Here is a 27,229-nt window from a genome sequence, read left to right on the forward strand (position 1 = left end):
ATTCACCCCATACCCTCCTCCCCCCAACCCTGGAAATTCAGTTAATTTCAGACTATTAATGCAACCATATACATTCTTTCTAAAATAATTTTGTATCTGGAGTGCTGGTTTATCTGAAGAATGCCATACCCCCAGCAATTTGCAAATAGACATTTCACAAAGCAGTAACTTGCATGAAAGTCCCATATCAGATATTATCATGGCTAATCTTCCCCCAGGTTTTTAATATTGATGTACATACAGAGGATCACAAACGTCCAAAACACCCCTTGAAAACTGGAGTGTGCCGTGGATTGTGAACTACATATTTGAGGGGGAATAGCATCCCGGGGACTGGTGCAGAGAAACACCAGCTTGTGTCCAAGAACATGCTGTAATATGCCATTCAACATATCGACAGACGCATTTATTTACCACCAGTGCTAACGGAGAGTTCTGGAGCCAGAAACTGCCTCCTGACCTCGCCAATGATACCGAGCCCTTCCAGTCAGCAGAAGAGTCATCCCTCCCTGCAAAACCACCTTGCATGAATTCTCTTTGATGCTCAAATACAGTTGTCATTTTGTTGCAGTATTTTGTTTCTTTTGCTGTCAAACAGAGGTAGGGCTAAAGGTATTTTTTACAGTGCATACATACGCCTAGGATGTAGAACCCACTTCCACTTTTGGAATGGACACTAACCTGACCACCCAGTAGAACATGATCATGGGGGGGGGGGGTCAATGGTTTTCCTGGGATCTACATCCAAGTACATAAGCATGAGTCCAATCCGATCATAATCAACTAGGACCCAATTCTACAATCATGGGTTATCGGAGTATGCAATTTATAAGCATAAGGTGCACTTCATGACATAGTTCATTCGACTGTTTTATTTAAACGGGTATTTGCTAGGTGAATAATTGAATAGGATGAAAATGGAGATTCGGTGGTTTAACAAATGTTGCGTTTACACCGTAACGGGGCTTTGTCTTCACCCTGCAGTGCAGCCTCCTTCAGCTTCACATTCAGGACGGATGTATATATCATAAATAGATCATCTGTTAAGTCGTCTGTGGTTTCCACAAAAGACTAAAAATATATTTCATATACCCTCTGAAGCATTTTATACTCTTTCCAGAAACAACTTCTACTACATTTAATATTTATATCTTCATGCCTAATTCAGTGGCTCCGCCATTTGTCTGTCTCTGCTGATACTCTGACAAGTGTGTTGGCATCCTTGCCTGTATCCTTCCTTTTGCACTTCTTTCCCATCCTGCCCCACTGCTTTCCGACTGCTTCCAGCCTTACAAAACTTTACACTTTCTCATCCATCCGACTGCATGTTTGAACCCGCTTTCGATTTTTGTGTTCAGTTTTTATTTTTCCGCGCGAGGTGGCATTCCGGCTGTTTTTTTAAAAGGTCTCGTCGAGTAGGTGCTCGAAAAAGTAGATCTAATTCCACATAAAAAAAATAAGGCTCATTCGTGTAACTGGCCTTCCTCCGGGCTGGCCGCATGCAGGTCCGTAAATGTGGTGACTAATGCTCGCAGAGCCTGCTGTGAATCTACCATCGCCCTATAGATTAAACTGCACTCCTCCAGTTTCTCAAGCAGAGGCGGGCGGGTGAGTGTGTTATTTATGTCCTCCCTGTAGCTCCTCATGCCCGTGGCCTTCCTCAACCGAACAGCATCTGTGTGGAATTATAGAGCACTTTCCTTTTGTTCGGGCTTTCTCAAGGAAGTCTTCTGAATCTCCAGGCTATACGGCTAAAAGATGTGACCTTTGGTGTCCAAGGCAAAACCATTGGAAAACGCGCATGATTGACCTGTCCTCTGGCCAAGCCCGGATCGATAAAGATCCGCGGAATGTGGAAGATGCAATGTTCTGGCCCGCAAGGTCAACCGTGGCTGTGACAGGCCTAGTGGTGGGCCCATGACTGCTGAGGGCCCTCTGTACGCTGTCCACGGAATGCATTTAACCCTTTGAAGAGTGGGCTCCTTTGGAACGTTTATTTCAAAATTCCAAGTCAGTGTTCTTGAACTCCGCCGCTTTCAATTAGCAGCAGCTGAGTGTTGCATCACCATTAGAGTGCGCAGTCAAGAACGTTCTAATCACACACACCATAGAGACCAAATGGAACTTGGTTGAAATAAGAACTGCATGATAGGAAGGGCTCATCACCTGGCTTTTCAAAATTTCATGTCTTTTATCTCGATGTATTCAATATGCCAAGGATCATTGGTAAGCACAGAATGGGCTTGAAACCATGGAACCACGGAAACCATGACCACATATCTAAAACTCACTATAAATGATACAATTTCAGTTTTATCTGAAATGACCAATTGTATGTTCTAATGTTCTACACACAAGGGGGATAAGTGAAAGCCCTTGCTTCCAGATGAAGATACAAGTTGGCTACAGACCGTGACGCCACCACATTTCTCAAAACACAGCCAATAAGACATAATTGGCTATTGATTTGACAAGCTCGTTTAGAACATCGTTACATTAACCAAACCAGATTTAATGTGCAATGTGTTTGTCTGTATAGCACTGATACATAAACCTGCCGACACTTTCTTATGAAAGCCTACAGCTCACACATCAGAAAATGTCACAGAACTGGAATGATTGCCTGTATAGGATATGTAACTCTTCTGGAGTAAATGCAACCATATTCTGAAACAATTACAACAAAATAGATTTCCAATATGCCAAATTATCCCAAAATACATTGACGCAGACTTAATGGTTTGAATGCATGTGCTAAAAACCTAATTAGGAGAATGTAATGATTGTTAAATTTCAAAGTGCAACAGTGGATGTAATTTTAAAGGCCAATGAGCATTTAATGTATTAAAATGAGAAAATTATATAAATCCTTGGCAGCAGTAATTCACAGATCTGATATCGCTTAACTTCAGTGTAATTTTCTCCCTCCTCTTTCTTTGTATGGATACACACACTTGGGCTGAAGTTCAGGTAATTACAACTTAACAGTACCATGATAACGTAATCTTACCATTTACCATTAGCACCCATTTATCCCGAAATGCATAACACTGAGAAGCACATTCCTCTGCTGCAGCTTGGCTGTTAATAATCTCAAACGCATAAAACAATGAGATCGCGTCAAAGGGTATTTTATTACCAATGCAGAAGTGTGGAAACCAGCAGGAAGGCTGAGTTAATATGCCACAATTCTCTGGATGTTTGGAGGTGCAAGCCAAAGCAAGCTGCTAGCAGGAGCAGCTGGTACTGTAAGCGCTAGTGCGGAGAGAAGCTTCATAGGAAGGGGTGAGGGGCGGTGGGGGAGATTTCCTTTCTGTCACTGACACGTTTGTCTTTGCAGAGGCATGAACATACCACTATTACAACATGGTCTTAAAATCTTACCTGCTTTGCAACTGAGAGTACAGATTTACGAACAAATACATTTCCCTCAAAATAATCTATATGGAAAACCACATAAATTATCTTAACACTCACTGTCCGTATTACTTATTCTTAACACTTCTCACCGTGCGTATTACTTATAAACAGTTTTATTTTGATGGCGTCTCTTCCCGCACAATAATAAGTTACCATATACGGTGACATAAGTTGATATTTACGTTCACATTTTGTCCCCGCCTCTCCATATTAATCATTTCTAAGTCGACCTTCATCTCAGGTAATGCAAAATGAGGATATCTGCACATCATATTTAATGATGCCATATTTCACTTGGACCTGGCACTGTTATTTGCAAAGGTGCCTTACTTTTAAGGGACATGATAAAAGATGAAGCGACTCCCTGTATAGAAGATTATAATTGGGACCAAAGAGGAGTCCATGAGCTTGGAGGGACCTTCCTGGGGAATATCTATCAAATCAAAAGCACACCTTTCCACTCTTCTGGCAATGTTGATCTATTTTCCTGTTGAAATAGCCATTTTTCCCTTCTCTGAGCCATTGATGAAAATGCCACCAACAGTTTGGCTGCTTATTTCCACTTGAACTAGTATACGCAAAAAAAAGGAACAGTTCACAGAATCCCGCGTTGGTAATGGCGATAGATGCGTCAGAATTTTCAATCACGAAGGCTTAGAGTTCAACAAGCGCCAGTCCTCAAATGAAAATTAGAAAGGAAAAAAAATTGCGAGGGCAAAAAAACCTATTTCTAATTTCTAATGCATATTTATACGTTTATATTTTTTGATGTGCAGAGAGTGTCTGCAGAGATAATGTTTATTTTAGAGAGGGCGCTTATCTATTCTTTAATGGTGCTTTGCTATTGGTCCAGCTGCGCTTTACAATATGGATTATGTTTGGGGAGGGGGGAGGGGGGGGGGACTCAGCGGGGTGTGGGGGGACTTCAGCTGCCTGGCTCCCTGTGGAGAACCTTGTGTAGGGGGGACGTCAGGGGGCCCAGGTTCACTAAGCCAGTTTATTTAGATCCACACTCGTTTATTTAGACCCTCACTCCTTTCCCACACAGAAAAGGCACCAAAGCCTGAGTGTGAGCCGGCAGGAAAGAAAGGGAAAGAGCAGGAGGGGGATAGAAAACAGCGAGACAAAACCAAAATGGGTTCAAAACCGATTCTATTCTGCTCTGCTGCCCGTCATGCAAATCCACCATAATTGTCGCCACGTCAAAAAAATTTCTAGCATGCCGCGATGCTAATTTTACTTTCAAATGGTCTAAATAACATTCATCGCTGCAGAAAGACTGGGGGTGGCGGGGGGGCTGGGACCTCAATTGAAGTTAATCAGAGGTCCTTCTGTTTTATTACGGCGAAGCCACAAAGGTCTGGCTGTAGGACGCCAGGCCTGTTATTTCGCTACGGCTAAATGGAGCAGGTGATTTTCCGTCTTGTCCATTACCCCGAGGAGAAGCCAATCACAGAAACAATCAACACTGCGGCGGCACTAAGCTGCAAACCAAACTCTGAATCCCGGCTCGAAGAACGGCTAATTATTTCAGTCTGATTCAAAAAATTATCAACTTTTCACATGCCTTTTTCTCTGCCCAAATTACAAACGCTCACTTCAAGAATACAGCACATCAATGCAGAAATTACCCCAACGCAATGATCCGCTAACGCTACTAAATGCAATCAATTTGTTTTGTTCTTTTTCTTTATCTTTTCTCTTTGAAGCCATTCGTTTTTCATATGGACATTTATTTAACATGCTAATTCAAATCAGACACACACACGGCATTTGATTAGACCTGTTGTTTGGGCTCTAATGGCTGGCTGATGCCGTACCGAATCTTCAGGTGGTCAAAAATAAACAGGCGTTTAGCGTGTAGGCCGGTCACATTAAAGGGGCTATGAAGTTCAATCTCGATCAACCCTCCCGGGGAGGAAGCCAATGGAAGTTCTCGCCTTTAAACTCATCCTGATGCTTTACATTTCAGATTAGCTAAATGTAACCTGGATTACTACGAGGCACACTTCAAAGATTTCCTCTCAATCTCTCTCCGGCCCGATCAATCTGCTCAGTATGCACGGATGCGACAGTCCGGCCCGTTCCCCTTCGGGGCTCAGCAGTTATTTGATTGATTGGGAATCGATAGCGGGAATGCGGCTCATCATCACCAAAGGCGACAGAAACAATGACTTTTGTTCGACCATTCGTCTTCGGCGAGGACGTTCGGAAACAGGAAGTGCTCTTGTCGTGGCTGAAGGACTGCGCGCGGAATGAAAGGACCGAGGGCAACGGCTCAGAGAACCAGCTGCACTTGGTCAAATTAAGACTGCTCATGTAAAGACAAAATACAGTCACGCTTGGCTGGGATGCCATTTTACAGGCTTCTTCCCCAGTACCTTAAGGCAAAGCAGAATGGTAATGATCAAGACTGTTTAGAGATTTTAGAGCCACGCAACTACACTACAGGAAGTACAGTAAAGACACATTGAAAACAGTAATTTTATACTTCTTCTTATACGTATTATAATCATTTCATAATTATTCTTCTGGAATTGTTACCCATCTCGGGACCAAACATTGTTGCTTCCATTCACCATTGGGGGAGCAACTGTGTTGATGTAGCAATGTAGTGTCATAACAATGTGTAAGGATTCTGCAAAACCAGTAAAAAGTAAGCTTAAGTATTACAGGACATAAGTATTTTGTGAACATGAAATAATTTGATATGCATCATAAATGTATGGTATGTTATGTATTAATTGTTTAAAAAGTCAAACAACAAGCACTTGCATTAGGACAAATAAAGAAATTTAAATGCACATGATTGTTTGCAATAACTTCAGGCTACTGTTGTTTAATTTAAGGTTCAGGTGAAATTTATTTAATTTGCCAGATTGGACAGCTGGAATATCCAGAGATGATAATCAATGCAGCATTTGAGGTTAAAATGGTCTGCGTGGAATATTTCCCAAACAGCTGGCTGTACTGTTTTAATATACTAGTAAGCCTACATAAGCACACATAAACCAAATATGACTCATCTTCCTACAGTTAAACATTGAAATCACGCACCGACCATTCCATGAGACAGCCTACTGCCAACAGAACCAGATCCAAGAAGAGATATAGATTAAATTACCCTGAAAGATTAATGATAGCACCCCCACTTTCATGAGTTACCACAAGATGCTTCTGAATTTATATTTTAATCCATCCCATGTCTAATTTTCACAACTGAAATATAAAATGGATGTGTGCTGTGAATACTGATGCGATTATGGACAGCAGCAAGAAATAATTATGAGGGACAACCTCCATATCATACAAAAGAGAGCATGACAAGCCAAAATCAAGCAATCATACACATGAACAAAAAGAGCTGTAATTTAAGACGTCACAGCTTCATGATCAATGAGCCAATATTCATATCCCTTTGGTTACTGGCCATATTATATTTACGTGCTATTTTGGAGGTGAATACCACTTACTAGCCTTCATTCATCCAACATGTGTGATTCATTAGCAAAGAAAATTCCCTCCACACAGCAGGGAACAAAGAGGACCAATCGAAACCCCACTAACACTTATCACTTCACACATAACTGAAACACACTTCGTTCTCATAACAACAAAACTTAAATTTACTTGGACCATGAAATAAAGTGGCTGTGTACTGTGATTCATCCGGACAGTGCAGATTAGAGGTGATTTTGCGTTAATTGCGCTTTAAAGTATGTTTGCACTTAACCTTGTGAAAAGGAATTCAAAGCAAAACAAAAGGTTTTACCCTTCCCAACTTTAACTTGGCACACAAACACACACACACGGACGCGCAGACACACACACAGAAGAACACACACACAGACGTGCAGACAGACACACACACACACACACACACACACACACACACACACACAAACACACACAGAGGAACCAATCTTTAAGGCAATGTCCCTGCTTTCACGGATTTGGGCATTATTACATTCCATAATTCGTTTAAAAACAGACACAGAAGATTTTGTCTCATTTTCCCCATAATTTCTCAGAAATCGCACAGAGCTACAGGGAACTCGGTGCCAGGAAGACACAGGATAACCCATCTGTATAAACACATAAAAGTGGAGTAATTGTCAGAAGACGGCATGCATTACCACTGTCATTCCATTAATACGGTCACATGGCATCTTGGTGAACACCCAGCTACAGAACACATTCTTGGTCTACAGCTTCAGGAGACCTGCTCAAAACTCCACTCTGACTCACTAACTAGTCCTGTGCAGGAGGATCCATTTTCCCAACAATGTTAAAACACTCATGTCATTACAGCTGAAGCTCAAATGTTTGGGTTTCATCGTTTTACAGCTTAGCATAGAACGTAATAATTTCAGAAGAAAATTACAAAAGTGTACTTCCGAACGAAAAAAGAAAAATAGCTAGAGTACACTTCTGAATGGAAAAAAAACAAACTAGCTAGGATATATTTAAGCAGCTTGAAGTAAAAACAAATCCAAAACTCCTTGTTTTCTTTGCACTATACCATATTTTGTCGTGAATGCATCACTTCACAATTTGAGGAACATCACCCCGATATCTGAAGGTGCCAGCAACAAAACCCAATACGATGGCGATTCACCTAATCCCACAACCGCTCAGTCTCGCACAACAGGTTTAGCATACCACAGCATCAAGAGGAGCAGGCCGCTACCGCTAACCATTCTGACACACAATGGCTCCTTTGTGGTCACGGGATACCAAGGAGACAAGAAGATATGTTCTGCAGCCTTTTTTGTTCTTAACAAAAAGATTATATTCCGACTGCTTTTATTTACGTGACAGATATGGGTAGTTATTCTTATGCTCCGTAAGCCCGGCATTACGTGACTACTGAAAAATAAAGTGCACAACCTTTAAAGATGGATGCAGCAATATGAAAAACCCAACACTTAAAGGTTACGTCTGTATAAAAGACAGTCCGGAATGTCAGCCCCTGAAAGAGTGGACGACAGTATTAATGGAGGCCCGTGAAATCTAAATTCACCCGGGTTTTCCCTAACCGTGAGCTGCTATTAATTCAGCTGTCATCTGGCATCTGGTACACGGACCTGTTCTCTTTGCCTCCTTAAACAAAATGGAGAGAGGAAAAGAGCTCACACTAATACGTTCGCTGAGGGTATTGGTCTTACAGAATAATGGGGCATTAAGAACCATTACCACACAAACACCTTTGAACACTATGCTGAACACTTCCACGGTAGACTTAAAAAACATTTTATTTTCTTGTCTTAATTTATGTCTCTTGCTGCACTTGTGACACAGATTCATCGATGCCCCTCCTCTAAGCCAACAGTCACAGAGAAGAAATGAAAATGCAGGCTACGTGTGTCTGTATTTTGGAAAGCAATGATTTGGCAGGGTAATGTAGTTAAGTAAATACAAACCCATCATTATTTATTTCGACACAGCAGAGAAATAACCTTTACAACACAGGTCCTCTATTGCCCTGGATAATACTCACACGATTAAAAATAACAAATACAGTGGGGTTTTTCTTCCTCAAGCATTCAATAATATTTTGCAGACAGAATCTCTTCACTTCGTATCACCAGTGACAGAGAGGCTGGCATGCTTGCATGTACATATTCGAGACCCTACTCTATGGTAACCTATATTTAGAATCAATAGACAGCGGGAACTGCACTGAATCACGATTCACGTGGCAATATGAATCGGGAGACGCTTGAATATAATGTGGCGGTGTGTATGAAATGGGATACTGATAATGAGACTGAAAAATGGACACTTTCACCGGCCAGATCAATCGATAAATGCATGAATTTAGATGGATCCAAGTTGCTGGACGCATATGGATGATAGTGAGGGCAGAATGCTCTGAACTGTAGGGTAAATAGCAGATGCCTCAGCCACTGAGTAACAAGCAAACTGAGCTAAGATTAGAAAACACTACATACTTTACTCCCCCCTAAGAATGAGAAGGACCACCTGACCACTGCAAGTGAGAACAGGAGCAACCTCTCACTCCCAACACCAGCACACGTCAATATCAGGACTGGCATGTCAGAGACAACCTCCTGATACTACATAACAAAATCTAAGAAGTACCACTCTGTGCTTCACATTTTTCCATGGAATATCCCAAAATAGATCATCGCCGGCGCCCACTTTATTAAACGGAAACACAGGCTTCATCACAATCACAACATCCCACTCCCCCTGCCCTTTGCCCCCTCAGAATATCCCAACACGACAGTTCCAGCCAGGCGACGTGACCCAATGGAATAAATAAGCAAATGGATTTGTCACATGCACTTACCAATAAACAGAGCATCGCTTACAGTAGCTCCATGTGGGAACGGAGCTGTGGCAGAACTGTTCATCGCCACAGGGCCACCACTTAGCACAGAGGTTAAGTGCCAAACAAAGTCAAGAAGCCAGTCTATTTCAATGTTTTCAAGTGATGACTTATTTCACAGGATAATTAATTGAGGATTAATTAATTTATTGTTTTCTTTTTCGCTAAAAAGAATGTTATGTAATTGCACAAATTGGCCTCATAAAATGAAAGGAATTTCGCCAATCTCCATATATCTCAATGGCTTCAGAGGTGGTAAACACATCACACAGTACACAGAGCATCAATGTCACAATGACGTGATTTCTCTCATTATTCCATTACGGCATTACTGATGACAGCGCAAATTAAATTAACGCTCAAATATACAACACAGTTTGGCACTATACATCAATACACAAAAGCAAGCCCGCACACATCCTATAATGCGATACTTTAGCAAATTCTACATTCTACTGACAGAAACATGATGTTCCAGCCACCGGAACCTTATTTTGGTATCATGGGGAGGGAGGAAAAATATTGAAAAAAAAAAAACATAGTGTGAGATATGAAATGATCAGTTCTTACAGCAGATTCATGTAAAGCACATTTTCCAGAGAAGATAAGGACTGTGCCTATAAACGCAGACACAGAACATGTCCACTTTATAAGACACGGAGGGGAGTATGGCCAGACGGAACAGCTACCTCGCGCTGGTGTACTGGACTGGAGTATTCCTGACCAGCTCTGCGGTGGGCCTGCCTGCTGAGGGTGAGATGCACCATTTAACTTCCACAATGTGAGGTCGGCCAGACCCTGCGTGTCAGAGCAGGGCTCCCGGCACACCTCGTGTCCCTGGGCTGGAGACAGAGACAGACCAGCCACAGCGTACTGCTCTAGACCTCATTGAATGGTTTTAACATTGCGCTGCTGAACATTGCTTTCACTTACCAGCAGTTCATTGTTGCATCACCAGCCTAACCTGCATGTCTTTGGACTGTGGGAGGAAACCGGAGTACCCGGAGGAAACCCACGCGAAAACACAGGGAGAACATGCAAACTCCACACAGAGAGGCCCCGGCCGACTGGGATTCGAACCCAGGACCTCCTTGCTGTGAAGCGGCAGTGCTACCCACTGCACCATCCATGCCGCCATTCATCAACATATTAACTTTTTTCTGTTCACCACTAACATTTGAAAACGTAGTGAGCGGCAAACAAAAATGGTTCACGACAGGGAAACTGCAGAGAGAACAAAAGTGTACTATCAACTGTAATCAATGTAATAACTGTTATCTTTTTAAATATCAGCTAGTGAGCTAGCTAGCACTGTTAGTTTCATCCATTTCTATTTCTAAAGGCATTGGTGGCAAACTAAATGGAATGCTCATTTAAAATCGTCCAAAGGTATCAGTTTGCTGCAAACATAGTTCACAGTATTAGAATGTTCACTTAAAAAGATTATAATCGCCATAATTGTAATCTCACACCTTAAAGGGTTAACATGAGGGCAAGGAGGAAAAAGTACACCCAAACTGGGCTCAGCTCCAGCGCGTCTTAAGAGTCCTGCTCAAACGCGAGGGCGTAGATACGTTCCGTAAAGTCACAGAGCCAACGGTTAAACGCTTGTTTGGGTAAGTCTGCGATTCCTAACTGCACGCCTCGCTGCCATCAGCTCCAGGCTGGGACAGCAGAACCGGCGCAGGTCCCGGCTGATTGGGTGACAGGGTTTCTGACGCCCGCTACGCGTGAAACCAGACACCTTAATCTCAGAACAAAACAGAGGCTTGCCACTCAGTGGCAGGTCCCTGCTAAAACCCTGAGCACTACAGAGCAAGCTGTCACCCAGGGAACGGCTAATTACTTCCGATGCAGGTAGCACTGGAGTGGCCATGCAAATCCACCGGCCCCTGACAGGGCTGCTAAGCTTGCTGATTGCTGGGGAACCGAGAGCACCGCTTCCATTCCTGTCGCGGATTGTTGGAGTCACTTTTTCTGCAGTGCTTTGTCTGTATATCTATAATGGCCAACAATAATGGTCAGTAGAACGACGCTCTTAATGTACGGCTGTAAGTCAAACATTGAATATGATAATCTTGAACGGCAAACACCTTTAAGATAAGGCATTGCATTTGTGAAGATTTCTTCACTCCCGTTTCAGAAAAAAACAAAAAAACAGCAACAAATGCATTATGCACAGAATATAGCGAAACTATAATTAGCTAAAGGGCATGATCTCACGTTGGTAGGATTGTTGATTGTTGTTTTCAGAATTACACATCCTTTCTGAGGAATATTCCACGATGAGACTTTAAAGCACTCCATCGCAACTCCTGCCAGAATCATTACTTCCTCTTACTTGATAACGACACCCAGGAGAAATGAGGAAGTACTCCCACAGAAAGGAGCCATCAAGACATATCATTTATCTTCTTTTGGGATATATAGAAAGCAGCTCTTATGGTGAGCGGCGCTGAGATTATTTCTTTATGTTTAACCCAAAACTCACTGCTCAGATTGCCTGGAGCATCCCCTTTGCGTTGGTTGCTTGGAGACACACTCTTTAACCTCCAGAGATAATCAAATTGTGTGTTTTCTACCCTCCCTTTACCTGGGAGTCAAGTGCGGAGACAGTCTGGTCAATCAGCAGAACGGATAGTTCAGTTAATTAACTGTAGAAAAGAAAACCAGGGCTGGATTTGGATTGAAGGCGCAGATTTGATGATCCCTGCTCTACACAGCTCTGGAGCTCAGCACTGTCTCCACGTAGACTCTGACACACAGCATTACGCGGTGCGCATTAGACACACAAACACAAACCCGCTAACTAACTGCACCTTCACAGCCTCAGGTCTTCAGCAGTCAGCTTCCGCTTCTGGATCATTAATATGAGGAAAGGCACAAAATGTGCCTAATCACATTCCACGTGTTCTAACACTTATAATTGGCGTTGCGGCAGTAATTGCCTTGTGAATCGTGGCAACCTCTACACCTTAAACTACTTTCCCCAAATGTTATGTTCTGCAGAATAAAGGCTAAGGTGTTCTTATTGATTCTATGTGGTGTTTCCTGCCAACTATTTGCGCTCCATGCAGTGTGTAGGTTATTGTACAATACGTATGCTGAGGGCAGAGACACTGAACACACAGGAATTTGATTATAGTTCCTTTTCTTCAGCTGTATGTCTGCCAGATATATGTGGTTGAAAGCATATGAGGTCGGTGTCTATGTCTGCATTCAGTTCCTGCAATAAAAAGGGGGGAGAAGGGTATTGTGTGAGATAAAGTATTAAAACAAGACAACTTCCAACAGTACATTTTACATTCAGAGTATTGGAAATCCAGAAATCATTTCTACTGAAACTTTGGTTCCTGATGTATTTGCAGTAGCTCTTAACAATAATGTTTTTGGCATGTCGATATCTTATACTGGAACGTTTATGCAGGCACTGGAAATATCTCTCTCTCTGTCTTGCTCTTGCTCTCACTCTTTCTCTTTCTCTTTCTCTTGCTCTCGCTCTCTCTCTCTCTCTCTCTCTCTCTCTACTCCCTATTTTAATAAGTAGCATGTTTACATAAAGTTAAAGAAATAAGTCATTTTAATCTCGCTCTCATCGTCTCTTTTTCATCTTCTTCTTCCTAGTATTCTGAAAACTGGATAGGCTGTGCTGGTAGATCTCTGTAACGTAGCCATCCATAAAGCAGCCATGATAAAACCCAAATAAAACCCAAGAATGTATGCGGTGAATCGGTTTGTCCAGAATAGTTCTGAGCTGTATACTTCTTCCGCAAGTTGCATTCATAGAAAGAAATCAATCGCTGGTGGCTGCAAACACAACCACTTATCAGAGATTCTGCGGTTCCTTAAAATGTTTCTAGCCTTGATTGGATGCAGAGAAAAGTCCGAACGCCAAGTTTCTGTCCTCGGGAAAGAGCAAGAAAAACACCACATCAAAGACCTTGATCTACCTCAGGAATTCCTGCAGAGGTCCAAAAAAAATAAGAAATACGATTTAAGGAAAAGAGATGCTGGGGGCTGCCTAGGTCTTGGTGCATGCCAGCTAACAGGCCAGTACCCAGTGCGCTCATGTGCCTCCCATCTGTAATCAAATCCCCACGGTGCCAGTTGGACTCGGCCGTAGGTGATGCCCAATTAGCCATAGCATGGCGCAGGATGCTCTTAATCCCAGGGTGCAGTGTGCTTGTGCCAACTGTGCACCAAGTGTAGTCCTAGAGGTGTCTCTAAGCCAGTGGACTGAAGAGTGACAGCAGCCAGCAGGACACATGCTAGCCTGCTCTCTACCGAATTAATGGAGGTCAACCGGACAAACAAACAGTTTGCTTCCCAAGGTACTTGACTGCAGCAGAAAATAGTTTTGATCTTTTCAAATAATATGTAATGCCATGGATGCAGTCCATTTATTGATACTAGATATTTATCTGTCAAATGCTTTCAAATGTGTTCAATATCACAAGCAGGAAATCTTCATTTCACTTTGCCAGGAGAGAGAAAAATATAAGGCCATCCTATGGTGGATCAACAACCAAACTATACATCCACCCACACATTTTCTACCAAGTTAAAAACGACTCTCGTCCTTCTATGTAAACACAAAAGCTAGTCTTTCAATTCCTCTGCCTTCGCCTGGTGTGCCACTTTTTGCACTGCAGTAGAAGTGACTAAATAATTCAGGTTTCTGAGTAAATTTTAAACAATACTGAGAACCGACTATAAGCCCTGATCTCAAAAGTCTCGCTTGAAACAGCTGTCGGCTGAACTCCGGAAATAGTTCTTCTCATGAGCTGTAACATAGCGCTCTGATTATCTTACGAAATCATACTTCAAACCACCCTGCAAATGTATTTTTTATGGAGATTACATGATCATATCGCTCCGATATAACTTTTGTCACACCAGTTGACTTCAGCAAGAACGAGACCAGTTCTTCTTCAGAAAAAGAACAAAGCCAGCACTGAAAACACTTCACATAACCTAAACCGTGTCCCAATGGAAACTATTTCAGGTTGCTGGAGACACATTCAAATCAATGAAAACATCTAAAACAGGTATAAGCAATTAGAGAACGGCACCCATGTTTTCCACAGGAAGCTGAGAGCAGGAGGCTTGGTGTCAAACGAGTTCTCATCCCAACGCTCAGGTTTAGCGAGCGCAACCAGAGGGGAGGTGTTAGTCACATAGCTCAGAGTCCACCTCTGCACCTTCTGTTTTCTCCCGCTGCCAGGAGACGCCAGCGCTTCTCACAAGCTGACGTCCTAAAGACACAATCTGTCAAATCCGCCACCACCAGAAGCTGAGCGCGGAACGTTCCGAGCTCTCCTTGGACAGGGAGTCAGAGCTTTCAGCTTCCGCTCCACGGTGTTTGTTCTACATCCCAAAATCCCTGTTCTTCACGGCAGGGTGTATTACCTGTTCTTATTTCAGCTGCCGAAATAACCCCCGTGTCTACAAAAAAAAAAAAACCTCCTCAAGACTCACCTCACCTTGCACCTTCTGACTTTTTCTCTCCCGTGCAGTCCTGCATATTAAAGATGGAGGCTGGCATGAAGGTTAGAGGTAATGCCATTAAAACCTTGGGTAAATTTCACTTTTACAAAAACCAGGCAACAAATCTATAATCATGAATGCCAGCTGCAAAATGTGTTTAAGGGAAAACAGTTCAAAACAGATTTCTCATCAGTCTGTAACTCTCGTTGTATGACCTTGAAGTCTGTTGAGCTTTTATTGGAACAACTTTAATTTTATAAATGCTAATTTGTTCCTGTTAAAATCATTCAAATTATCAAAGGCATCTGTTGCCGTGTTGAACTGCCTACGTGAACTAGAGATTCTCACAAATGTCATGTGTTAATCAACCTTCATGATCCTTGCATAATTCCCCATTAATATTCTACCACGTTTTTAAATTGCCAAAAATTGATGCCATAATGTTTCTCATTAATAATAATTCCATTAATCTGAGTTTGACTATCACAGACATTAAAATACAGAACAATTCTGACCTAAAATGATTTAATAAAGGCAATAAGCTACACTATCATCAAAAATGTTCATAATTACATTGCCATTCATGCTCTGGGCATGTGCCTTGGATATTAAATGCAATTCAATAAAACAAGCATGCTCTTTACATATCAAATACAAATGGTGTCCATGTTGGTATCTAGCGTGGCCTTTGTTTCATAAAGTAGCAATTTAAATGAAATGGTTAGAATGTCTCCTGACATTTGCTACAACGGCTGGAAGCAAAGTCACATCTGAGATGAATCAGCAAGATTAAAAGAAGCCGGCGAAGGCTGATCTAGTTGTTGGCGGATTAATCCTGCAGAATAGATCATCATCGGGTACTCCTGGCGCCTTCTGAGATCACGCCAATTCGTCCCCACACGGAGAGTCTTCTAATGCTTTATGGAAACCTCGCTCTTGAATGATCTACCGCTGTTCAATATTTAATCCTGCAATTGAGGCCACTAAAAGGATAGCGAGGGGTAACAAGATGAATGGCTGCTGACCTCAAAACTGCTAAAAGACAACCTAACAAATTTATCCGGGTGACCTCCACCGTAGGCTGGCAGTGGTTGACACACTGAAGCTTCTTCTCCAAGAGGGCCCGGGACTCTGGATCAATACGACCGGGGTGCAATTCTAATTTTTTTCCCTTCTTTTTATAATTTTATTCCCTAGTGCCTACCATTGACCCTCTTATCGCTTGCCTTTGTTCCCAGAACTGCACATCTTAGTCTCACCTCAGTCTGGTATCAGGCTTCAAGAAAGTCACCTAAATGCGCCACTTTGCCCACCCTATCGGTTTCAGAACTCAAATGGAATATGAAACATGAGAACTAATATGCAACGCGGAAATTATGTGGCACGGCTGCACAGTGCTTCCATAAAAAGAGGATACACTTTGTAAAATTTCACAGAAATCTAACGGAAAAATACAGCAGAACACAGCACTTTCCCTGTCCCAGATGAACAGGAAGATGAGCACTACATTAACCCTTTCAACGGCAGGTTTTCTGGAATGTGTTTTTTTTTCTGAGTCAGTTGCTTTCAACTACCAGTAGTGATCGTTAGATCAGCATTAGAATGTTCAGTTAACAACATTCTAATGACAAGTTTGTGATCTCGCACCTTAAAGGGTTCAAATATTTTGAATATTCAGCTGAACAGGATGTGCATGAATCCGCCTGATAAACCGGGGTGATAATTTCCAGAAGTGAATAGGTTGCAGGGTATAACATTTCATACACTGTGCTTGAATCTAAATTTATACACAAACTGCTGATGGCTGCAGCGGTAATGTGATAAATCACAAGTCAATTGAACATCCCTCACGGACACGACCCACAGTAATTAGACCACCATTTTTCCATGCCTATGGTTTCCTACTATATGCCGGAATAAATCAATAATTACAAGCCAGGGCTTGTGTTATGATATCCATTTTAATCAAGAGCAAAATACTGCTTTAAACCACTGTCAAGTGCCCCTCCAACCCCTCGATTTAAACACTCATTTGACCTTTTTCAGATGCGAAAATGTGTGTGCGCGTGTGTGTGTGCGTGCATGTGCATGTGTGCATGAGTACTGTGTATGCAATTGCTGCTTTTCCACACACTTCATAAAATTCATAAAATACGATCGAAATGAAACGCAACTATTTTTTTCCCAAATGTTCTACCAGTACTGCAATTCATCACTTGGGAATTACTGGCCTGAATTCACACCACACATGTTCAGATTGGGAATGCGGAGTCGGATGGAGGTCCGACCCAGCACACTGATTTCTGCTTTCGAAGTCCTCCGGTTCATTATCGTGCGGGAATGCGCTTTTCCAACCATGCTTGGGCCTCACTGCCAAAAAATCTGCATTTGTAGCCAAAAAATCTCCTGGTGAAGGCTTCAGTTACTCTCTCCCCAAGTTCTGCCACGGGTGCCAGTCCCAGAAGATCGACCGCAAATCAACCCCAGAGCAAAACAGATGCATCTTCATTTCAGTGAACCAAGCTTGTTTTTCCACGACTTAAAATGTGTTACATATGCACAGCGCTGTTTTTTTGGCATTTGTACAGTTCTATCTGTGTTCGATCTGACAACAGAACATGGGCCAGGTGTCTTCGATGTGCTGTAGTGGCCGTTTTCACACTATGTCTATGGCGCTTCACTCTCTGAAGAGGCTTCTTCTTTGCAAATGCCCAACGACTAGCATTATTTTTGAAATGGCCACAGAATAGTGCCCATGAGTGTGTGAATGGGATGTAATTGTCCCAGTAACTACACAACAGGTCAGTTTTTATATCTTTCACCTTTTTAAATGCTCGTTAGTAAGGCCAATGGCCCTTTTTTCCAGCCAGATTTCTGACTAACCATGCAAATGGAGACTCCAATGGATTTTTACTGCAGTGTTCAGCCTATCAGAAGGAATGATTAGCTTCTGTTAATGTATAGACAATGACAACTCCATACAAGAATGTGTGACATACACCATTTTAAGACTGCCAAGCCATATGCTCTCTTCATGTGCAACTTCTGGCAAATAACTGAGGACAAAGTGTCTGTGTGTCTGTGTCTCTGTGTGTGTGCACGCATGTGGGTGCGTGTTTGTGTGTGTGTGTGTGTGTGTGTGTGTGTGTGTGTGTGGGCATGTGTGAGTGTGCGTGCGCATGGGCGTTCATGCTTGCATGGGTGTAAATTGTGCCCTGAAACTTTCAACATGAAAACAAAAATCATAAGAATAAATCAATCAAAAAATCGCAAATAAGTTCACACTTTGCCATTATCAGAAGTACAGCAGAGTACATATTGTCTATTGAATTTGGCATTCTCACTACAAAGGGAACATTGTGGGTTGTTAACCGGCCCGGAAGTGAAGGGAAGGGATTAACACACACACGGCTTGTGTAAGCAGGTACGGAGACGCTGTGCAGCTGGCATGCGGAACAGGCGGAGCGTTATTTTATCTGACTGCGTCCGAGCTCTTTCTCCCCCGTAGCACAGTTTGGCGATTTTAACAGCAGCCTGCAGCCCAGGCCCAGAGGACATGGGGCTAATGAATTATTAAAGCACTTTTTTTTCTTTTCCTTTTTCCCCCCGAACAGCAGCAACGGGCACCACACAGCCTGGCCACCTCCTGTCACGTCTCACAGCGTCTGCGAGGCCCAGGAACGGGGCGGGGAGGGGGAGCGGGGGCGGGATGGGAGCCTCCACTGCTTCCCAAACACCTGGCTCCGCACATCCGGCGCACCGCTGGGGACCCCACCTGGACCCCGCCTGGACCGTGCGACCGGAGAGGGGCGACGCGGTCGACCGATGTCCTCGGAGCGGAGCCACGGAACGCTCCGGAACGCCCCCCCACCCCCCCCCCCCCCCATTCACTCAGACAGAGTGGGGGCCCCGTTTTTAAGCAGGTCACATCTCCCTGCCGGGACTCTGAGTCTCTTATTTCACCGGTGCACGTCTACCGTAAACACACAGAGCAGATCCGGGCTGTTGCTTGGCCTTGGAGAATGAAAGGAATTAACTGTTGCTGCGGTCAGATGGTGAACAGAAAAAAAAACTCAACAAAAAATCTCTAAAAGCACCACCCCGCATCATTATGAGTTGTGAATGTTACCGTACAAAGATTTAATTATGACTAAAAATGTAATTAAATAATAAAACAAATAATAATTTCATTCCAGCAAAATGCATTTAGGAATAATGTATTTCTTTACTTAATAAATACCACTGCATCGAATATATATACTTAATTACTGCATGTTATAAAAGCTTATTAGAGTTAATTTTTTTTATAACTGGTTAAAACTTAACCAGTTATAAAAATCTGAATCAAGAAAGTACTCCTGAAAATTGAGCCAATATTTTCATAAATTAATTCTGGGCAGATTCTTGTCAGAGTTCATATCTTGTAATTAGATCACACCTAATGATATGGTAATTACATAAGCATATGGCGTCCTTCATCAGGGGAAGAAGCAAAGGTAAGAAAAAATTATAAGTGCAAAAAATCCTGTGTAAATGCACTTTAAATGATTAATCACATACTCACTGAATGAGATCTAAGCATGGATCTAACACACAAAATGACTCACAACAGTGGTGATGAAATGCTCGTCTTTGGACCACTCATAGCATTATGCAGATCTCAGTGGAGCGCAAACACATTTACATGTCAACATAATGAAATGCATATTAAGCACACTCTTTCTTTCAGTTATCAATGGGATGAGTATGTATGCTTTACTGAACAAATTTCCGGCAATAACAACATAGCAATTATCATGGAATTGTAACTGGCAGGTGGGGTTTGAGGGGATGGTCTTAAAACCTGTGGCCCAAAGCTTTAAAAATTGAAGAAAATGAATAGTAAGGTGGAACAAAATCCCACAATTTCTCAAAGGCATAAAAAATGGCTTTAATCTAAATTAGTGAACTTCAACTAATTTATAATTCAATATTAACTTCACAAGTAAAAGATGCCTCACTGACACAAATCTACAATAGCCTCACTCACTTGCAAACTTACTGTGCAACTAGTGCACAACAATTAAATACGTTTTGTGTTCAATCTTCCCTTTGGTCCAATCATATGTAAATTGCTGTAATTCCTCTAACGACCACTGATTGGTCTATAATTGTCTAATCACAACACATGTTCAGGTTCCTGCGCGTGAGGTATCGCAGAGCACAGTTCTCCATTAAACGATCAATTATTGTAAAGAGCAACGTTGCAGCTGTTGCGTGGTTGGAAGCAAGCAATCTGTTAGGAAATGCTTCTTTATGAACGGGTTGTATAGGCCCTTAAGAAACTCCAATGCCTGGAAAAGCTTAAATCCGCTTCCTTGCAAGCTTTGGGCATGAGTTCAAGCAGCTTCCCAATCGTTTGATTAGTTGCTAATTAATACAGTTAAGCAATTAATCAGCCTGTTGAACCAAAGAGGCTTTCTGTAAGGTCTAGCAATTGACTATTCTGGCCTTACACTTGATTTAAACAGCTTGTGTTCCCCGATGCTGAGCCTCTGGACCATAATAAATACTCAATACAAGCACAATCAATGGGAACTCAAAGAAGAAGACTTTCTTCCCAAGCACCCCTGTGTGTGTGCCGTATTCAGATATAGGAAACGCCATGTTTATAGGCAAAGACTTTCACTCGCCAAGCTACCTCTGTACTCCTGTTTGGCACATTTGTACTGTTCAACGATACAGTCAGCCATAAAATTACAGAACAAACTGAGCACGAAACCGTGAAAACAGGGTTAAGTGGATGAAAAATAATGATAATACATCAAACACATATCTTCTCATTCAGATTTCTGTTGAAAACGATAAGCGTCTATCCAGCAGGCGCAGATAAAGACCAGGGTGCATTGCTCTCATGACTTTTTGGCAAGATAAAACAGAGGCCTGTAACGTTTCCAGAATTTTCTTCCAACACACCGCAGAGGGCATATGTTCTGTTCTTCAGACTATGGAGAGAAATAAAAGTTTGGAACGGAAACGGGAAATGGGAATGTTGGTAACTTCAAATATGTTTTCAAATATCATTTGTCAAAATTCTGCTGAAAAAAGTGATTTAAATCAGCAATTTGACAAATGGAGTGCCCATTAATCAGTGGAGAGCATTCCTTTGGTTACAATATACAGAACATCTAATGGCAGCACAATATCTGGTGCTTGTAAGTACCAGTCCACCTCTTTTTAATGAATACTGGGCAATGTGAACATTCATAATTTTCTGAGATCTAATGGACTTCCCAGCTAGGTGCTGAAAGTAGGGCTTTTGAATAATATTTGACATTGCACATTATTTCCTCACTTCCCTTTGTCCTTGCAGTATACCCAGTGGTTTGACTCCTGAGCCACCTTAGTCAACGTGGGCTTCAGAAATCAAAGACCACCTCTCAAAGACCTTCAAATAGGCATTTCAAACCCTACCAAAAATATGTATAATCATTTCACTGGCGTGAAATCAAAGGTTCGTTCTTTCATACGAGGCCAGTCCTGGCATTTCCCTTTCGCAAGTGTTCCACACGATCGTCGCCCTGAGTGTGTTTTTTTTCTTCTTCAAAACCGATACATCAAACCGTTACTGGGCAGGACGGACTGAGACGGGGCCAGGACACACGAGCCCACCCTCGTGCCCCCCTTTGAGAACACATCTGCTTTCACACTCCACAGCTAAAGTGCGCTAGACAGAGCCTTCTCGCTTTATCGCCCCTCATCTGAATCCAAAACCGGCCAAAACATACTGTACAATCAAAGTTCCACTATTTTCCCCCACAAGCATTTGTCTTTTACGGGTTAATATCGCATTAAGTTACTTTAAGTACAACATGTTAGAATAAAGTATCATTATTTGCCGTTTGTGTAAAACTGTATGGGCTGCAACGCAGACAAGAGCTGACTACGGCAAAGACATAAGGAAGCGCATCAAGGATAGCGAGTATTTCACAGACTGTTGGGGGAAAAAAAGCTTTCCGCACCTTTTTTTAATGACTTTGTGGTTCTTTCTGACCCCAATCTGCGCTCGCTGCGACTGGCGAAGCGTGAAAGGGAGAAGAGCTGAGATTCCAGCAGACTCCCTCCAGGTGAAGCCACGCAGCCACCGGAAGAGATTGTGCGTCTCTGGGCTATTGTAGCCGCTCTGCGGTGGGGTCGGAGGGCATTTCCAGCTGAACAAAGACGTGACGTACTCTGAAGGCACCGAGGAAAGGGGAAGATGAGGTCCTCAACCAGATCGAGTGAACTCTGCATGCTTTGGATTTCACCTATGCCAGTGAAGAGCGGTCCCTTACAGCAGTCAGGTCCTAGTGTGGCTACGCTCTGTCTAAAGTGTCAAGCAGGAGGCCGTTACACTAAGGTTCTATGGGAAGGGTTTAATATTGCGTTTTGTGTTCTGAACTTTGCTTATTTCCTGACCCCCCACGCCTTCCCCTGCCTCTCATTGCTTTCTTGTTGCTTGTAGTCAGGCTTCCATTATATTTGCACCGCATTAGAGCCCAATTTAGAGAAGAAAAGTTCCCAGTTGTTTGCGACAAAACAAGCCTTTCCAATTTTCCAGGCTATGAAATCAGCAATTCATGAGGAGATGATATTTTGATATCTCCCTGATAGAAGAGCGATTGTGAACAGCGGATCACATTAAGAGTAAACACAACAAGCGCAGAATATCCAGTGTTGACTCGACTGCTGGTCTTATGAATATGTGATTCCATTAGAGCCACGGCTCCTGGTTTGGAATGCGAATGAGACCATCTATTCACACAAAGATTGAATGCGGAGCCATGACAGTGCCCTCTCTGGTGATCGAATAATGGGACGCAACAAACGAAAACGCGATTTCACGTGTCGTATTTCAAAAACAGTATAGAACAGTGAGTGTAAAAAATTTTAATACGTAAATGCATGATTAGCCAAGGATGGACTTGTCAACAGCCATTATGCAGGTTCAATACATTGCTAATGACAATTTAATTAGAATGGCTTAGAAGAAAAAAGAACTACAACTAAAATAATAATCCTGTCCACTTCAAGGCTGGCTTGCCATGAAGACAGATGAGAATAGAAGGTTTTCATGGACAGGTTTTCATTAAGTTTGGGTTCAGTGTTCAGTGAGTCATGCTGTTCAGTGTAACTGGGGGAGAGAATCCATTGAAAATGCTGAATCCATTTTACATATGCACAGTAAAATCTTTTCTCAAAGGGTCATGCAATACATTCCACTCCATTTCCAATCTTCTTCCGCACAAAAACCAACAAAAACCTGCTTTAATAACTGAGGTATGTGTCTTTCCTGAACTCCTCATAACCCACAGTTCAAGCCAAGGAATGGCTTCTGAATGCTGTGCTATTGACACTGATCCACAGATCCATTACCACTGAACACTAGCATTTAAGGGGCCATTTCAATCACTAATGTGGGCAACAGCCATAAACGAAAAACGTAAAAAAAAAAAAGACTTGGATCAGAATTTTAATGATACAGCCCAAACAAATTTTCACGCAGGTATCCACACAGATCACAAATAAAGGTCAAATTATAATATGACAAAAAACATGAAGAAACATTACTCTGCACTGAAATTGTTACATTTGACATGGTACCCTTTCATGTTTACCGTACCCAGTAAACAAAATGTGTACCACCACTTAAGAGCAAGCAGTTCCGTACACAGCTCTGACAGATTGGATATGGTTAACCACTTCAAAAGGAATTGGCTGGTTTCAAAAAAAGGGGTGCATACATTCGCTGATAACATTTTCCATGCTTGTTACATCAGCCATCTCTCAATTCACATCCTTCTAACACATCTCCCTTCTACCGCCATTAGAAGAATATGGGTTAGAATTGTGTAGTTGGGAATAAAGTACCAGTTTATGCTGGATGCTATACAGCTAGATCTACTGATTTCCTATATACGTAAATAAGGCTGGAGGTTTGCAGCAGCCATATTATGTCCTGTTGGGCATTAGACAAACAATTTACTCTAGTTGCGAAAGCAACAATTTCTGACAAGGCACCTCAAAAAATATTTATTTCACAATGTTGTACACCGTACTTCAGTACAGAGCTGGGTCAAATATGTAATTGTTTTGGATTCAATTACTTTTCCGTGCTTGATTGATCTTGCCTGGTGCACCTGAGCCAACCAAGAGGACCAGAAAGTGGGGTTTGCACTTTCTGAGAATATTTCAAAGGTTATACACCAGACAAGCTCAGTAAAGACTAGAAAGGTATTTGAATCCAAAACAATTACATATTTGACCCAGGCCTGCTTCAGCGCAATGGAAAGATTAATTTTATTCCTTGAAGCAGTTCCATGAGCTGTTGTACCCGTTCCCTGCCATGCCTGCCAGAGCTCATTCAGGAGACTTCAGTAGAAAGCAGGGGACTCACGAGCCTGATCACATCAGCCCAAAGAGCATTAAAATAAAATACTGACATCATTTAAGAGTAAGTGGAGCTCGGAGACTATCTGTAATGGCTTTAGCATGAACATCCACTTGATGAAAAACTCAGCAAAAGGCCATTTCTCTTAGCTGCCCCATTTAATAATTAAAGTCACAGGCTCTATGCTACAAAAAAAAAACATAAATACAAATCTGAAATTGGACATAAATGGCTATGGAGAAAAGCTAGTTTATTTTTGACCTACTTCAGTCGTGCCTTGAAGGAAAGACATAATTATTTTATTTGGGATTCTCAGTAATATCTAAATAATACAGATAAAAAAAGAGATGGACACTATCCATACTGACAGAAATTGACTGAAACATTCACAAAAGACTGGAATTAGTCATTTTAATATGAGCAGATAAATTCAGCCCCTCACAATGTGCGTTAATAAAATGTGGGACACGATTACGGCTTCTCCACTCCAAGATGGTGCATTGCAGCGGGCTCAGTTCTTCCACGTGCATTGTTGTATTTCAATAATTAAAAGTAATAGAAAAAAAAGATGGAGATAAAAGCCACAGTGGGGTTCCCCGCTAACGAGAGCCCAAATCGACAGCCGTTCTCCAGACTCATCCAAAGGAAGGGGCCAGCGGGGGGTGCGAAGCAGGTCAGCACGCAGCGGTGTGTCAGAACGGGCTGAATCACAGCAAGCAGGCGTCCAGCACACTGCAAGAACACGGCTGCAAGTGGCACTGGCACCCAGGGGCCATTTTCAATACTTTCTCCACTGATTTGTATTATTATCAGAATCTTTTTCAAAAATAATCTTTTTTTTCTTAAATAATGAAAACATTTGTGCCTGCTACATGCGTTAACAAGGTTTCAGTAACATTGGAAGGCTTCGTAAAAACAGAGAAATAAAGAGTGGTGCAGTCCATAAAGGGGGCTGAACGGAGAGAGCTGGCACAGAGTCCGATTTTAATGCTGTTCAGCGACAGCAGTTCACACCGTTTGTTTAGAAGCCTCTTTTTATACCCCGAACACAAGGGGGTGAATGGAAGAGTGTGCGGTTTAAGTACCCTTCTTTGATTTCTGACCCCTCGTTTCCCCCCCGGAGGGGCCGATGGTGTCCGGTGACTGAGGCAGGTGGATGGAGAGGGTTCAGGGATTCACTGAGAGGTAGACAGTGGCAGTGGGTAAAAGCACCCCTGTGTCTCAAATATCCCTGGTAAAAGCTGCCCTTCATTCAGGCTCTCTCTCTCCCTCTCCCTCTCCCTCTCCCTCTGTCGCTCTCTCTCTCCCTCTCTCTCTCGCTCTCTCTCTTGAATCTTCCCACTACACAAAAGCCACACTGGACTTGGATGACCTCAATTTACTGTCTCCATTACCGAAATTTAAAACCAAAGGAACAATTGCCAAAAACACTTTGCATGTGATTTACGTCATTATTTTCTTTCTTATTAAGTTATCTGGTAAATGAACAGAGGCTGTCCTAAATTATCCAGGCTTCAAAAAGCAATTACTTCCCCCGCTTTGATGTTAATGGCAAACAGTAGAGTGCCAAGTGCGCAGTCACGTAAACAATGGCTAACTTCATGTTAAATGGCGGCAACCTTAGAAACAATGCATCACTCACACCTTTGCACCAAAAGCCATTCATCAAATTTATGATCTGCTTGGGTGGATATGTTTAACTAGATGAAGCAGAAAGCAAACAAAGGACATATGTACTATAACACACATATACACACACACACACACACACACACACACACATCAAGAAATAATATATAAATAACTCAGATTACTTCATTTTGGTGTTACGTTACATGATCAATGTGAATTACAAATTTTACAGATATCTACACTCTCATGAAATTACAACCGTTTATGACTTCCTAAAAATAGCTACCATTTTTTACAATATAATAATCATAAAATCTATTTTGGCTTTCTTAACGACATTAATGCATAATAATGCAATGTAGTACAATAATATATAAACAATAATAATAATAATAATAATAATAATAATAATTACTAAAATATGCTGTTCTTAAATGCCAGCCATGTGTGAAGGGCAGGTAACAGGCAATTATTTTTTAACTAAGAGGCAAAAGGTTAAAAATACATCTGTACCGAGAGATATAAAATATATGTTTATATATAGTACAAATACAAAAGATACAAAATGATGTTAAAACTGGTACAAATACTTGGTGGTACCCTATAGGGACCTACAATTCTACCCCCAGTCCAGCAACAGACAATTAATTTGCAGCTTTTTTGCTTGTAAAAGGTAATTAGCACCCAAACAGATCATTATTGTACTTTCAGGGTACAGTTGGGAAATTAGCTTTTTAAAGAACGAAAAAGTACTTTCATTATACCTTCATGTCTAGGAGTCTAGCAAGCACCATACATTTTCAGAGAAAGAGCTGTATTTCCCAGCAGTAAAGCTGATTTTAGAAGCAAGCCTCAAAATACTGCCCCATTTTCCTACTGCTACATTATTCTGGCTCGAAAAAAAAGCATCAAAAATGACTGTGGTG

The 27,229-nt window shown here is 42.0% G+C and overlaps 1 protein-coding gene across 4 annotated transcripts in view; it reads right to left on the bottom strand.

The window, feature by feature from the left end:
- Positions 1-27,229, bottom strand: part of si:dkey-237h12.3 (teneurin-3) — a 224,460-nt gene that overhangs the window by 130,878 nt on the left and 66,353 nt on the right. The gene's annotated exons all lie outside the window — the stretch shown is intronic.

The sequence above is a fragment of the Conger conger genome, chromosome 8 (genome assembly GCF_963514075.1).
Source record: "Conger conger chromosome 8, fConCon1.1, whole genome shotgun sequence".
NCBI classification, from domain to species: Eukaryota; Metazoa; Chordata; class Actinopteri; order Anguilliformes; family Congridae; genus Conger; species Conger conger.